Source organism: Schistocerca serialis, chromosome 4 (genome assembly GCF_023864345.2).
Source record: "Schistocerca serialis cubense isolate TAMUIC-IGC-003099 chromosome 4, iqSchSeri2.2, whole genome shotgun sequence".
NCBI lineage: Eukaryota > Metazoa > Arthropoda > Insecta > Orthoptera > Acrididae > Schistocerca > Schistocerca serialis.
The window spans coordinates 707759385-707773195 of NC_064641.1; the positions used below are offsets into that span (position 1 = coordinate 707759385).

The 13811-nt window shown below is 45.8% G+C and overlaps 4 non-coding genes across 4 annotated transcripts; 2 read left to right on the forward strand and 2 right to left on the reverse strand.

Moving 5' to 3' along the window:
• Window positions 1-2386: 2386 nt before the first annotated feature.
• On the reverse strand, window positions 2387-2458 carry Trnaw-cca (transfer RNA tryptophan (anticodon CCA)). The gene has a single exon. It is a non-coding gene; the product is annotated as a tRNA-Trp (tRNA).
• Window positions 2459-2576: 118 nt separating this feature from the next.
• Window positions 2577-2648, forward strand: Trnaa-cgc (transfer RNA alanine (anticodon CGC)). Its single transcript has one exon. It is a non-coding gene; the product is annotated as a tRNA-Ala (tRNA).
• Window positions 2649-9692: 7044 nt separating this feature from the next.
• Window positions 9693-9764, reverse strand: Trnaw-cca (transfer RNA tryptophan (anticodon CCA)). Its single transcript has one exon. It is a non-coding gene; the product is annotated as a tRNA-Trp (tRNA).
• Window positions 9765-9882: 118 nt separating this feature from the next.
• Trnaa-cgc (transfer RNA alanine (anticodon CGC)) lies at window positions 9883-9954 on the forward strand. Its single transcript has one exon. It is a non-coding gene; the product is annotated as a tRNA-Ala (tRNA).
• Window positions 9955-13811: the final 3857 nt, after the last annotated feature.

Genomic DNA, 13811 nt, shown 5'->3' on the forward strand with positions numbered 1-13811 from the left:
CAGGCCATATTTCACAATCCCTGGCAGTGCTTAAAATGTCTTTAGATACATAAAACCTATCCAGACGACTAGCGGAGGCAGTGGTAACATAAGTATATCCGGTCACCTGCGGGCGAAGTAAGCACCAGGTATCTTGTAAGTCCAGCCCATCAATTAAATCTCGCAACTCCAAACAAAAATTAAAATTCGGACACAATTAAAATCGCCGCCCAATAACATCTTCGAACAACCACAGGATAATAATGGCACAATTTCATCGCGATAAAAAACACTCCTATCCCTTCGGCCTGCAGATCCAGTCGGGGCATAGACGTTGACCAAAAGCAAATCTTCGAATTGTACGACAATCCCTCGACCCGTTTCTAAAATCGCTCGAGGTCTACAAGTGATGCCCGCTTTGTACAAAATTGCAGTCCCTGCCTCATCGCCAATATTTATGAGGGCCTCATAGCCTGTGACATTCCCGACCTTGGGTGTGACGACTTCTTGTAGGAATACGATATCTATATCGGCGGCATACACATAGTCAGTCAAACATTTTAATTTTACATCAGATGTTATTCGATTTATATTAGCAGTTGCAATTTTGTAATCCCGCATAAGAAGGGTGATGCCATGTTAATGCGTATCGTCAGCCCAGGAAGGCTGCCTGCTCGACCCCGGCGAGGGAGTGGTATCCAGAAATGCATCGGGTCCAGAACTGTCGACATGCATCCCCATATCGGGTTCCTCTGAATGCTGCACGACCGGTACGCCATTGTCTGTGACGATTCTCTCACATTCATCCGTCCGGAACTGCTTGATAGTACGCTGCAGTTTCTGTTCAAGAGTACGAGTTTCCTCGTCACTCCGCTTACGGACCGATTTCTTTTGTCGTCCTTTCCTCTGAGGACGGGTGTCCTCGACTTGTTCGTTGTTGTCAGATTTCGCAGCGGTAGGGGTAGCTCCCGTGGGAGACTGTTCTTTGCCGGAAGCTACGCTGACTGGAGAAGACACTTCAAGGGGATGGGAAACTCGCGGCTGGTCATCAGAGTCCGCAGGTGGAAAACTCTCCACAGATGGGAGCAAATGTCGATCGGGCAACCGAGGCGGAAGTTCCACACGGACCACGCCAGCATCGGAAGGGCGCGAATTTCCGGCTCCATCGGTTGCATAGTTTTCCACGTCAGGAGCAACGAGCAGTCGGCTCGCCGTAGCTGTGTTTACATCGGCGGCGGCCACGTCTGGCACAACCTCAGCCGCGTGCAGCTGTGGCGCGCTAACGACAGACGGACCGACAAGGCTCTCGGCATACGTGGGCCTATTACCATCCTGCCCAACTACAAGGCCATCACGTTGTCGGAAAACACGACGCACTGGTTTAGCACGGGGACACGCAACCTTCAGATGGTCCGGAGAGCCACAAAGGACACATGTACGTGGTTGCCCCTCGTACATTACGAGTGCCCGGAAGCCTTGTACCACGATGTTCGACGGGATATGTTTGGATAGATCAATTCGCGCTACCCGGACACCATTATCCACATTGAAGTGTTTAAGTCCGCTCCACTGCTCTTGGTGAAGTTCCAATACGTTCCCATACTGGGACAGACATTGCCGAATACGTTCAAGATCGATTTCAAATGGTAGGTTGAATACACGGACCGTGCGCAGGACTAACCCAGCATGGGTAACGACAACTTTACAAATTTCACCATCAGAATTAACGAACTCGGCGGTACCCTTAGTTAAGTCCATTACACGTAAACAGGGCTCGTCACTAATAAGTTTCACGTAGACGGCATTCGCCAGAAAATCGTATGAAATTCTAAAACTTCCTCGTCTTTAAGACCCAATCTGTCGAAGGAAAAATCGACTAATTCGTAGACATGTGGTCGGCCAAAACCGAACGGAAATTGGAAACGCAACGTGTAACGGCGTAACTGATCGTCCATGGCAAAGGCCATTATGTACTCACAAGACCAAACCAGCTGCAAACGCCGCCAAACACGCGCGGAGCGAGCACTCCGGCACGTCTGCACAAGGGCCGCTGCTGCGGCGGAACTGATCTGGACTGAGCTATACCCCCTTTCACGATCTTTCTGTTCCCATAACTTAAGGAAAAATATTATACTCTGCCTGGCTAAAGACGTCTAATCGAGCAAAATATTGCGTAATCATTATCTCTCAGTTATATATTAGCGTTAAACGATATAAATATCAAAAATAGTAGACACTTCGCGTCTGGAGAAAGTGCGAGTCGGCACCTTCACCTTAATATCAGAACGCGAAAATTGCACTAGTAGCTTCTTTCAAGCAAGCTCTGTTCGTCCGTTTGCCGTAATCGTTTGGTATCTGATTAAACTGACATACTCGCCTACGGCTTTCGTAAACGAAAATTTCATTGTGACCCAGACGTGATTTGAACACGCAACCTTCTGATCTGGAGTCAGACGCGCTACCGTTGCGCCACAGAGTCGACGCTGCTTAGGTCTTGTCATGAATAGGTTCCTCGAACACTTACTGTACCGTTCAGACCTAAGAAATAATGACAGTAGGATCCACGAGACACTCGTCCCAGATGTACTTGCTCTGGCGGGGGTGTAACTCAGTGGTAGAGTGTCTTCTTCGCATGCAGAAAGTCCTGGGTTCAAATCCCAGCTCCTCCAATTTTTGTTTCTCTGTGCAGCAGTAAATGAAAACTTTTTCCTATCACCATATTCTACAAAATTCAGTGTACAAGATTCTTCCCCCAAGCAAGTGGATTTCGTACAGTTCGACCTCATGGCGGGAGGACGATGACCTGCAAGACCCTGGGCTGCGATCCCCCCCATTGAAACGTTGCTCCAAAGCCTTCGATATGGCGTGCAGGGTGCATCTCAAACATGTATTTGCAACTCACCGCGACAATCGTCATTTGTTTTTTCGAGATACTGAAAAATGAAGGGGGCACCCGGGATTGAACCGGGGACCTCTCGATCTGCAGTCGAATGCTCTACGACTTTTTTATATTTATTTTTTTTATTTTTTTAATGAAACGTGAAACGGTTTCAGAACTGGTTGTCGGATTTTAACGCTGACTTGGAGGCCTGGAAATGCGCGAAACAGCCGCCGCCATGCGATTTGTTACCACACCGTTGTACAAAACGCAAGGGCTCGTCCGGGATTTGAACCCGGGACCTCCTGCACCCGTAGCAGGAATCATATCCCTTTTTTTTTTTCGGGAAGGTCCCCGGTTCGATTGCGGGCGGAAACCCGTTTTCGTTGCACTCAGCAAGACACTTGCTACGATCTCTACTGTGACCATTTAAATCAACTTCAAACGTTCCATCAGCAGGGTGCACATGGCTCAAATGAAACATGAAACGGTTTCAGAACTGGTTGTCGGATTTTAGCGCTGACTTGGAGGCCTGGAAATGCGCGAAACAGCCGCCGCCATGCGATTTGCTCGTCCGGGATTTGAACCCGGGACCTCCTGCACCCGAAGCAGGAATCATACCCTTTTTTTTTTTTTTCCGGGAAGGTCCCCTGTTCCATTGCGGGCGGAAACCCGTTTTCGTTGCGCTCAGCAAGACACTTGCTACGATCTCTACTGTGACCATTTAAATCAACTTCAAACGTTCCATCAGCAGGGTGCACATGGCTCAAATGAAACATGAAACGGTTTCAGAACTAGTTGTCGGATTTTAGAGCTGACTTGGAGGCCTGGAAATGCGCGAAACAGCCGCCGCCATGCGATTTGTTACCACACCGTTGTACAAAACGCAAGGGCTCGTCCGGGATTTGAACCCGGGACCTCCTGCACCCGAAGCAGGAATCATACCCCTTTTTTTTTTTTAGTGAGACGCCTCAACCACTTTTTTTATTTTTTTTATTTTTTTTCTTTATATTTTTTATATTTTCATTTTGATAATGCGGTATCAGGCAGGGAGAGGCAAGGTGGGCAGGTGTCACGTAATCTGAGGCCTGGCCACCTTGTCTCCCACCGTAACTCTCACCACGGCACCCTACCTCTTCTGCGTAATGAAGAAATGCTGCGGCTTGACTCCGCCGCCAGTAACATAAAAACAGAAATTAGTCCGGAGACGAAATGTTGCATCCATTTGCAGTGTAAATGAATATGTCCATTTTCATATGTATTCAGGAGAGCAGGGAAATCTGTGCACTTTGCACCGCATGAGTGCATCTCACCCCACAAATCAGAGTAAGTATTGGATGAACAAAATAAATTAAAAGTCTTCTATCGTTGTTTCTCTCCATCGGATCGTCTGTTACAATTATGAAACTAGGAAACTCAGTTCTGTGCAAGGCATCCGCCAATGATACGGAACGCGCTACTACGTACAAACATTCTGTTAATTTCTGAACGTGACGAATGATCCAAGTGACGCACTCGTAAATTAGTCTGTCCCACACTAACTTCTTTGGTCTTCACTTCGGGCGTCCGAAGGAAGAGTGGAATCCACCATGTCGGAAGAAATGGCTTGAAGCACTCCATCCTATATTGGCTGTGAAATGATCGTGTGACTTAAAAAGTTTGCAAAATGAGCTTTATAGTTTTTAGTCTTCTGTAGTCGGTGGTGCTGTATCATTAAATATAGGAGAAAGTCTTCTTTACTCGTTTCGTTCACATTGAAAAGATAGTAAACTGTGTGGCCTTTAAGCCAGTTTACTGAATTTCTTTTGGTCTGCGGGTAAGGCACTACCTCCGGAGTGAGGAAGTCAGCTGGCGTTATGGTCGCAGGGCATGTTCTAGTGATGCTCGCCAACAACTGTCGTATGACCGCCCAAACATCTCGCACTTTTTCGCAGACAAGTCGGTGTTCCTCGCTATCTTGTCCTGGCAAGTGTTGCATAAGGGTGAATCGGCCAGATGAATGGAATGGAGTCTGGCATTGGTAGCTATTTTACGATTCACCGTGAGATACCAAGACGCTCGCACGTGAGACGGTAAATGGCGTGAATGAATATTATCCCACATGACCCGCCAATTGTGAGCTGTATATTTGTCTTCGATGTTATTCCTGGAGGTGGACTCGATCAAAGTCTTATAAAGTTGCTTCACCACCATTATTTCCTTCGCCGGAATTCTTGTTCGAGCATAACTATATTCCAACAGGAAGTATTTTAAATGATAAAGGTCGTGTGGAATATGATGTACATCAATCGGGGGTTTGAGGTCCGCCGGGGAGATTTCGTTGAGAAGGTGAGCAGTGAGACAGTGTGGAGATTTTGTCCATAGCTTATACATACTGCTTAGATAGAGCGCCTGTGCCTTTTTTATAGACATCAGTGAGGTTTAATCCGCCCTTCCGAGTAGGGAGCGCCAACGTAACATATTTAACTTTGAAGATATTGCCTCTGGTCACAAAATGGCCCAGGGCAGACAGCATTCTATGTGCAATGCCACTGGGAAGAGGCAACACTTTGGCTACATAGTTAATCTTCGAGAGGATATAAGTGTTGACCAGTTCAATTTTTTGGAGAGCATTCAGTTTCCTCATGCTATGCAGTTGTACACATGCCCTAACCTTTTGAAGTAAAGCTCTATAATTAACAGCAATGGTATTCTGTATCTTCCGCCGAAACTCAAGTCCTAAGCACTTTATACTGGTAATTTCTCGTAATCGGGCATGATTGGGTAGATGTATTCCCCGTCCGACATTCATGAGTCCAGATTTTTGCCAGTTCACCTTCGCCCCAGATGCCGCCTCATATCGTTGAAGTATTTGAAGTGAGGACCGCACTTCTTGCGCGTTCATGACAAGAAAGCCGACATCATCTGCGTACGCACGGCACACAATCTTTTGGCTATTGATTTCCAATCCCTGCAAATGTGCAGTTAGCGTAGCGAGCAGAGGTTCTATGGCGATGGCAAAGAGAGCCATCGACATCGGACAGCCTTGCCTCACCGAACACTCGATATCAACAGCGCCACTGAGGCGACCATTAATTTGAATTCGCGACGTGCTATTACGGATCAGATTGTCGAGTACTTGGGTGAACTGGTGCGGAAATCCCAATTCCTGCATGACGCGGAAAAGGAACCGATGACTCACCCTGTCGAACGCTTTTGCAAAGTCTATCATGAAGAGGGCGCATTTTAATTTGCAAGCCTCCGCTACGGCAATGACATCTCTGTAATCCGTGAGCGTGTGGTAAATAGATCTATCTCTACCGACACACGTTTGATACTGTCCTGTGATTGTGGTCATGACAGTTTTGAGCCGTTGGCTCAGAACACGGGCGAATAGTTTATAATCACTATTTAATAACGTGAGAGGTCGCAGGTTGGTGAGGTCGTTACTGCACGGGGTCTTGGGCAGTAAGACAACAATTCCTTTTCAAATTCCTGCGGAATAACGTTTTGTGGGTTCATTAGTTCTTTACATATTGCAAGTAGTTTCGATTTCATCTGTGGCCAGAAGGTTTGATATACTTCTGCAGGTATTCCATTGCAACCAGGAGATTTATTCTTCGGACTCCTTAGGATAACGTCTGTTAATTCGTCTTCTGTCACCTCTGTCATCAGCTGAGTCGCCTCTGTGGGGCTGAGTTTCCGTGATAAATTTGTCGCAAACTCCGCAAACACGGTATCATCTGTCATTTTATTGGACATCAGGTCTCGATAGTACTCTTCAATTGCACGCATAATTTCACTTTGTTTAGTAACTATTGCCCCGGTGCTGGTTCGGATGCGTGTAATGATTTTCCGACGGCCTCGTCGACTTTCACGTAACATGTGATACATGGCAGCCTCTTTTTCTTGCACCGTCTTAGGAACTCGCGCCCGAATTTGAAAACCTTCCAACTGTTTCCGTTGCAGCGTTAAAAGTTTCGCCTGAATTCGTTTGATCTTTGCAAAATTGCCGATAACGGTCGCGTCAAATTTATACAACTCCCGAAGACACTGAAAGTAAAATTCCATCGTCCGTTTGTGCCACAGACTTTTCTGACGGGAGTAAAACATTAAAGTTTTCCTAATTTGTGGTTTGGCGCATGTGAGCCACCACTCGACCGTGGAGTTGTAGGATCTGAATTTGCGTTCACATGCCGTCCAGGTGGACAGGAAGGCTTCTCGACATGCAGGATCATGCAAATGTGCGATGTTGAACTTCCATAACCCTCGACTCCGGTATGTTTTCTGTCTTTGCATGTTGACGGTGCAGATATAGGCAGCACGGTCGGAAAACACAGTAGGCCATATTTCGGTGTGTAGCAGGTGTTGCGTTAAATTACGCGATATGTAAATTCTATCTAACCTACTTGCCGAATGATTGGTAACATGCGTAAAACCCACTTCCACTCCGTGCATGTACGTCCAAGTGTCAGTGAAGCGGAGTTCTTGAATGATCTGTTCTAATTCGACACACCGATTAAAGTGTGGAGTTTGATCTATTTGACGAAGCACACAATTGAAATCGCCGCCAAAAATGACATCACTGTAGTTGGTCCCGAAGAGCGGAAGGATCTCGTGGCGAAAAAATTCTGCACGGTGTTGCCTATTACTGGACCCAGAAGGTGCGTAAATATTAATCAGTCTGATGTTATTGACAGTGACTGCTATCCCTCTGCCGGTCACCGGTTTGGCCTCACAATTTGCAATGATCCCTTCTTTTAACAGTAATGCTGTCCCAAGTTCGAAACCGTTGCCAGGGTTCACGAAAGCGTTATACCCTGCTATGTGGTCTAACCTGATATCACTCACTTCCTGAAGCATGGCTATATCTATGTCGGCTGCGTATAACAAGTCTTGTAAGTTCTTCAGATTCAAATCACTGCGTATCTTATTGATATTGAGAGTCAGGATCTTGTAGGCCTGCAAGGTGGTCATAGATGTTTGGTACGAAAGGAGCAAACGATAGGATGCGTCATACAGCCTTCAATTGGAGGCGCTGACCGTGTCGGTCGTTTGAGTAGCCATGGCCACGTGGACTTTGTGTCCATCAAGCGCTGAGACGGGGCCAAGGAGCCGGTCGAGGGTGTGGAATCCTCCTGCATCTCTACATCAGCTTCATTCGTTTCAAACTCGTCCGCCCAATTGGGAGAGCAAAGGGTGCCGACTGGCTCAGAAACTGGTGGATTCGTATTCTGTGGCTCAGTTTGCTGAGTTGGCGTCTCATCTGGTCCGCTGTCGTACATCGTGGGAGTCTCCGACATGGTGTCGTCTGACCGTGTTGTGTCCCGCGAGCGCGAAGGCGAGGCGGCAGCGTCTGCGAGCCCTTCTTTTAAATTCTGACCGATTAATTTAGCCTTTCCCCGCAAGCTCGGTGCTGTATCTTCCGCACCTTGATGAGCCATCGTCCGTTTTTTATTTTTCTTCGGAGATCGATTACCACGTATTACTGTGTCGGAGTTGGGCATCGTGTCAGCGACTCGTTCAGACATGGGAGCAGGAGCCATGGACACCTCCACCAACTCAGCACCCCGTGAGGGCTGATCCACCGCCATATCACTGGTCCTGTTAGTGTCATGGGTTTCAGAAGCAGCCATCTTGGACGCGACTGGCGTGTCCGGAGATGTCACATTAACGACGCGACTGGGTCCGGCAGGTGTATCGCGAATCGGTTGTACTGACAGCTCACCGCGGGCAGCCGACACATACGATGGCGGTAATGTTGACACCGCGGGAGGGCTAACACTCTCTCCGGTTGGCAGTTGAACTACACGACGCTGTAAACATTCCGCACGAACATGTCCCGTCGAGTTACATCTGGCACATGTCCTAGGTTGGCCATCATACATTACGACGGCACGGTACCCACAAACCGTGACGTACGACGGAATATGTCGTTGCAAGTCAACTTTAAGCTGCCTGACGCCATTCAGTACCGGATACTTATGTGCCGGAGACCAACGTTCTGCAAAATTGCTCAAAACTTTGCCATAGGGCGATATCGCAACATTTATCTGTTCTGCTGGGACCTCAAAGGGTAGTTCAAAAATGCGAATTGTGCGAAGTCCAAGCCCGGCATGGGACACAGTAACCACACCCACATTGCCATCACTAGGCTTAAACTTCAAACCGGAACTATAGGAGTCAACTAGTTTGTCACAAAACTCGGCATCTCTCATCTTAATATAAACGATGCTAGACAGAATCGACAAATGTATACCGACAATCTCATCGAGTCCAATTTTCATCACGTCTTCCAGGAAATCCTCGATTTCGAAGGATGTTGGTCGGGCAAACGTGTTATCGAACGTTACCTTCAAAGTGTCTTTCCTCATAGTATGTGCCATCACTGAATTATCAACGTCATTCCACAAACGCAAGAATAACCGGTGCTAGCGAGCGACTTACCCCGCAGAAGTACACAAGCCAGCCGCAGCGCGAAGCACAGCAACCGCACGCCACGGCCGCTGCAGGCAGACTGCGACTGAGCTATACCCCCTTTCACGATCTTTCTGTTCCCATAACTCAAGCAAAAATATTATACTCTGCCTGGGTAAAGACGTCTAATCAAGCAAAATATTGCGTAATCATTATCTCTCAGTTATATATTAGCGTTAAACGATATAAATATCAAAAATACTAGACACTTCGCGCCTGGAGAAAGTGCGAGTCGGCGCCTTCACCTTAATGTCAGAACGCGAAAATTGCACTAGTAGCTTTTTTCAAGCAAGTTCTGTTCGTCCGTTCTCCGTAATCGTTAGGTATCTGATTAAACTGACATACTCGCCTATGGCTTTCGTAAACGAAAATTTCATTGTGACCCCGACGTGATTTGAACACGCAACCTTCTGATCTGGAGTCAGACGCGCTACCTTTGCGCCACGGAGTCGACGCTGCTTGGGTCTTGTCATGAATAGGTTCCTCGGACACTTATTGTACCGTTCAAACCTAAGAAATAATGACAGTAGGATACACGAGACACTCGTCCCAGATGTACTTGCTCTGGCGGGGGTGTAACTCAGTGGTAGAGTGTCTGCTTCGCATGCAGAAAGTCCTGGGTTCAAATCCCAGCTCCTCCAATTTTTGTTTCTCCGTGCAGCAGTACATGAAAACTTTTGCGTATCACCATATTCTACAAAATTCAGTGTACAAGATTCTTTCCCCAAGCAAGTGGATTTCGTACAGTTCGACCTCATGGCGGGAGGACGATGACCTGCAAGACCCTGGGCTGCGATCCCCCCCATTGAAATGTTGCTCCAAAGCCTTCGGTATGGCATCTCAAACATGTATTTGCAACTCACCGCGACAATCGTCATTTGTTTTTTCGAGATACTGAAAAATGAAGGGGGCACCCGGGATTGAACCGGGGACCTCTCGATCTGCAGTCGAATGCTCTACGACTTTTTTTTCCCTTTTTTTTCAAACTTTTTTTTTCAATCTTCGGATCCGAAGTCCGACGCCTTATCCATTGTTTTTTTTGCGCTGCCACTTTTTTTTGTTATTTATTTTTTTATTTTATTTTATTTTATTTTATTTTTTTTTTGTTTTTTTTTTTTTTTTTTTTTTTTTTTTTGGCATGCGGATTCAGGCATAGAGTGCAAAGCCTTTTCAGGGTTCTGCGAAGGCCTTCACGGCTACCGTAGCGGCCCTGGGGCCCACGAAGTCCCCACCGTACTTCGCCCTTAGCAGCAATCCCCTACTTTGGCATCGCAAACTCCGATTTTATCCGCTATTCGTCATTGCGTACTTCATCCGATGCCTTGTTTGTCAGATAATATTTTTAGCATGTTACCATGCAATGTCTTGTTGTGTCGTTGTCCACATATTTTATAACATTCCAGTAATACATGTTGCTCATAGTCCAGTACGTCGGGCAGGCCGAGGTGATTAATGACATAATTGACATAGTTCCCCAGTAGCCATAGGGTAACCATTATTCTTCTGAATAGGGAAAGCAACGCTTTCGGGGTTGACGAGAATGTCGACAGTAAGGTGTCTGCCGTCGTTCCTATTGATAAACGCCACCTGTTGGCGGACTCTGTCCCAAATGACCTGGTAGCCGTTGCACATGAGACGATGCCGTAGGGTGTCTATCACATCACAACGTGGACACTGATTTGTGTCACTCAATCCTATAGACTGTAATCTTTCATTTGTGGCATCGGTATTATTGACAACCTTGTACCAGGCACCGCGCACATTGGTGGACAGTACTTTATTGTTTATATTCTTCCATATATTTGGCCAATTTCGGGTGGGATATTTTGATTCCATTCTGTTTCGGTGGTCCTTTGTAGTAAGGCAATCCATGATGAAACTACAGTTTCGTTTGGTCCTATCCGCGACAATGCAGTGCAGATAACTGAGTTCTAAATAGTAGAATCTGATGTGCTGCAATTTGTAAGATATTTTACTTATGTTAATAGGTGGTTCCATACTCTCCGGTGTAAGGATTTGGAAAAGTTTCGATGATAAATTATTGTAGCGTTCTTCTAAAAGCTGAAGTGTACGCTTGATATAAAGAGCCGTAGTTTTACGGCGGATATCGGTCAGTCCGAGGCCTCCTTCTCTCGGTTTTAATGTTATAGTACTGGCTGCCACTTTAAATATCTCACCTCTCCAAACATACTTGCAGATGAAGCTCATGATGGTTTTGGATATCGTTTTAGGTATCGGCAGTATTTGACCTACATATGCTGCTTTCGAAAGGACAGCGCAGTTGATTAATTGCACCCTTTGGATAATGTTCAAGCCTCTAAGTCGGTTCATTATTAAAGTACCCCGAATACTATGTAAGACCTTTTTCCAGTTGAATGTCGTTGTTTGCAGGGGGCATCGGTAGAACCTCACACCTAACGCAGTGTGATGGTCTACAGACCTGGCCCATTCGAGGGCAGTGTTCCTGAAGCCATGGAGATTTAGAAAGGAGCTTTTCATATCGTTGATTTGCGTTCCCGTTGCGAAGCAGTAAAGGCGAACAATCTCTCTCAGCCTTACAACGTCGTCATTACTTCTGACGATGACACCGACGTCGTCGGCGTAAGCGTTGGTAGCGTTACTGACCCCTGAAATTGAGATGCCTTCTAATTCCTTGTTTAATCGTTTCAGCAAAGGTTCTAGTGCTACCACAAATAGCATCATTGATAAAGGACTTCCTTGCGGGACACCATTTGCTATTTCGACATCTTGAGTATAGTGTCCATTTATTAAAATTTTGGTTTTCATGCCTTGCAATAGATTTTTTAAGACAATTAAAATATTTGTCGTTAAAACCTATATGCATCAGAGTGGTAAATAAATATTCATGGTTTACCCTATCAAAGGCTTTAGAAAAGTCGATAAAAACGAGGCCAGCCTTCGTCAATGTCGTTGAGAAGATACTGATTATGTCCCTGTATTCGCAGACTGTTTTAAAAATATTCCGACCCGGGAGACACGTTTGATGGGGACCAATTACTGTATCAAACACCGGTCGGAGTCTGTTTTTTACAACCCTGGCAATAATTTTATAATCAGAGTTCATTAAGGATATCGGTCTCATTTTGTTGAGCTGTTTGACATCCGAATTGTTTCCCTTAGGAAGTAAAACAGTGACACAGGCTTTCATTTCGTCAGGTATGTGCCCTCCACTCAAGATTTCGTTGACGACTTGTGTGAATTTATTCCTTATAATATGCCAATATTGGGAATAAAATTCTACGGGTAAACCGTCGGGCCCAGGTGATTTTTTAACAGGTGAGCTTTTAATTACTTCTAAAATGTCTTCAGACAGGATTTCAACAGTGAGGCTCCTGTTGTGTTCTGCAGTTACTAGTTGTTCCATATCACAGTTTCGGAGCAGTTCCTGTCCATGATCTGGGTGATACTGGTGAGCACTGTACAATTGATTATAGTACCTATGAGCCTCGTTTAAAATATCTTTTTGTTGAGTTAAAATACTTTGATCTTCAGAGAGCAATGACTGAATAAAATTTCTTCTACGATTTTTTTCGTGCTGGAGTAGATGATAGAGTGAAGCGTGTTCTTCTTCCACTGTGGTTTGAACTCGTGATTTTATTGTCATTCCTTCCAGCTTGTATGCGTTTAAGACTAAGAAGTTCGGCCTTGACCTGTTTGATACCCGTTCTGACAGCCGCGGACATGGGCATATCATAAAGGTCACGCAGACAAGTATAATAGAATTCGACAGTGCGCCGAGACCAAAGTGCCCTTTCTCTACTGTAAGAAATTAGAGTAGATCTAAGTTTCGTTTTGGCGCATAAAGTCCACCAATCTATCGTTGACCGGTATTTGTGGCTTTGTCGGAGTGAAAGTTGCCAAGAAGCTTCTAACTGCTCAGTTAGGGCGTTATCTCGAAGCATGGCGATATTCAATTTCCAAAAAGGACGGCCCCAGTATGTCTTCTGTTTAGGAAGTCCAATGCTGCACCTTAGTGCTAGATGGTCGGAAAAGAAAGTTGGTATTCGTTCCACGCCACTGATTTTGCTGGCTAAATTTGAACTTACGTATATGCGGTCGATCCGACTTTGCGCTTTAGTGCTAAAATATGTGTACTGGACAGACACGGGGTATTTGACCTCCCAAGCGTCCTGCCATTTCATTGTTTTCACAAGACCGTCTAGTTCTAGGGAGAAATTGAAATTTGGCGTTTGGTCTTTCCTGTGTAGGACACAATTCCAGTCACCTCCGACTATTACATCAATGGGATTTTCCTTTAGTAAATACACTAGATGTTTTTTAAAAAAATTGGCTCTTTCTGTTCGACCACTGCTTCCCGAAGGTACATAAACATTTATAATCGTAACACCGAAAATCTTAAAACTGATTCCCCGCCCCGATTCCAACATGGTTACATCTGTTATTGCAATACCTTCCTTGACCAGGACAGCGGTGCCGCAAGCGCTTTCTGAGGCGACATTGAGAATTGCAGTAAATC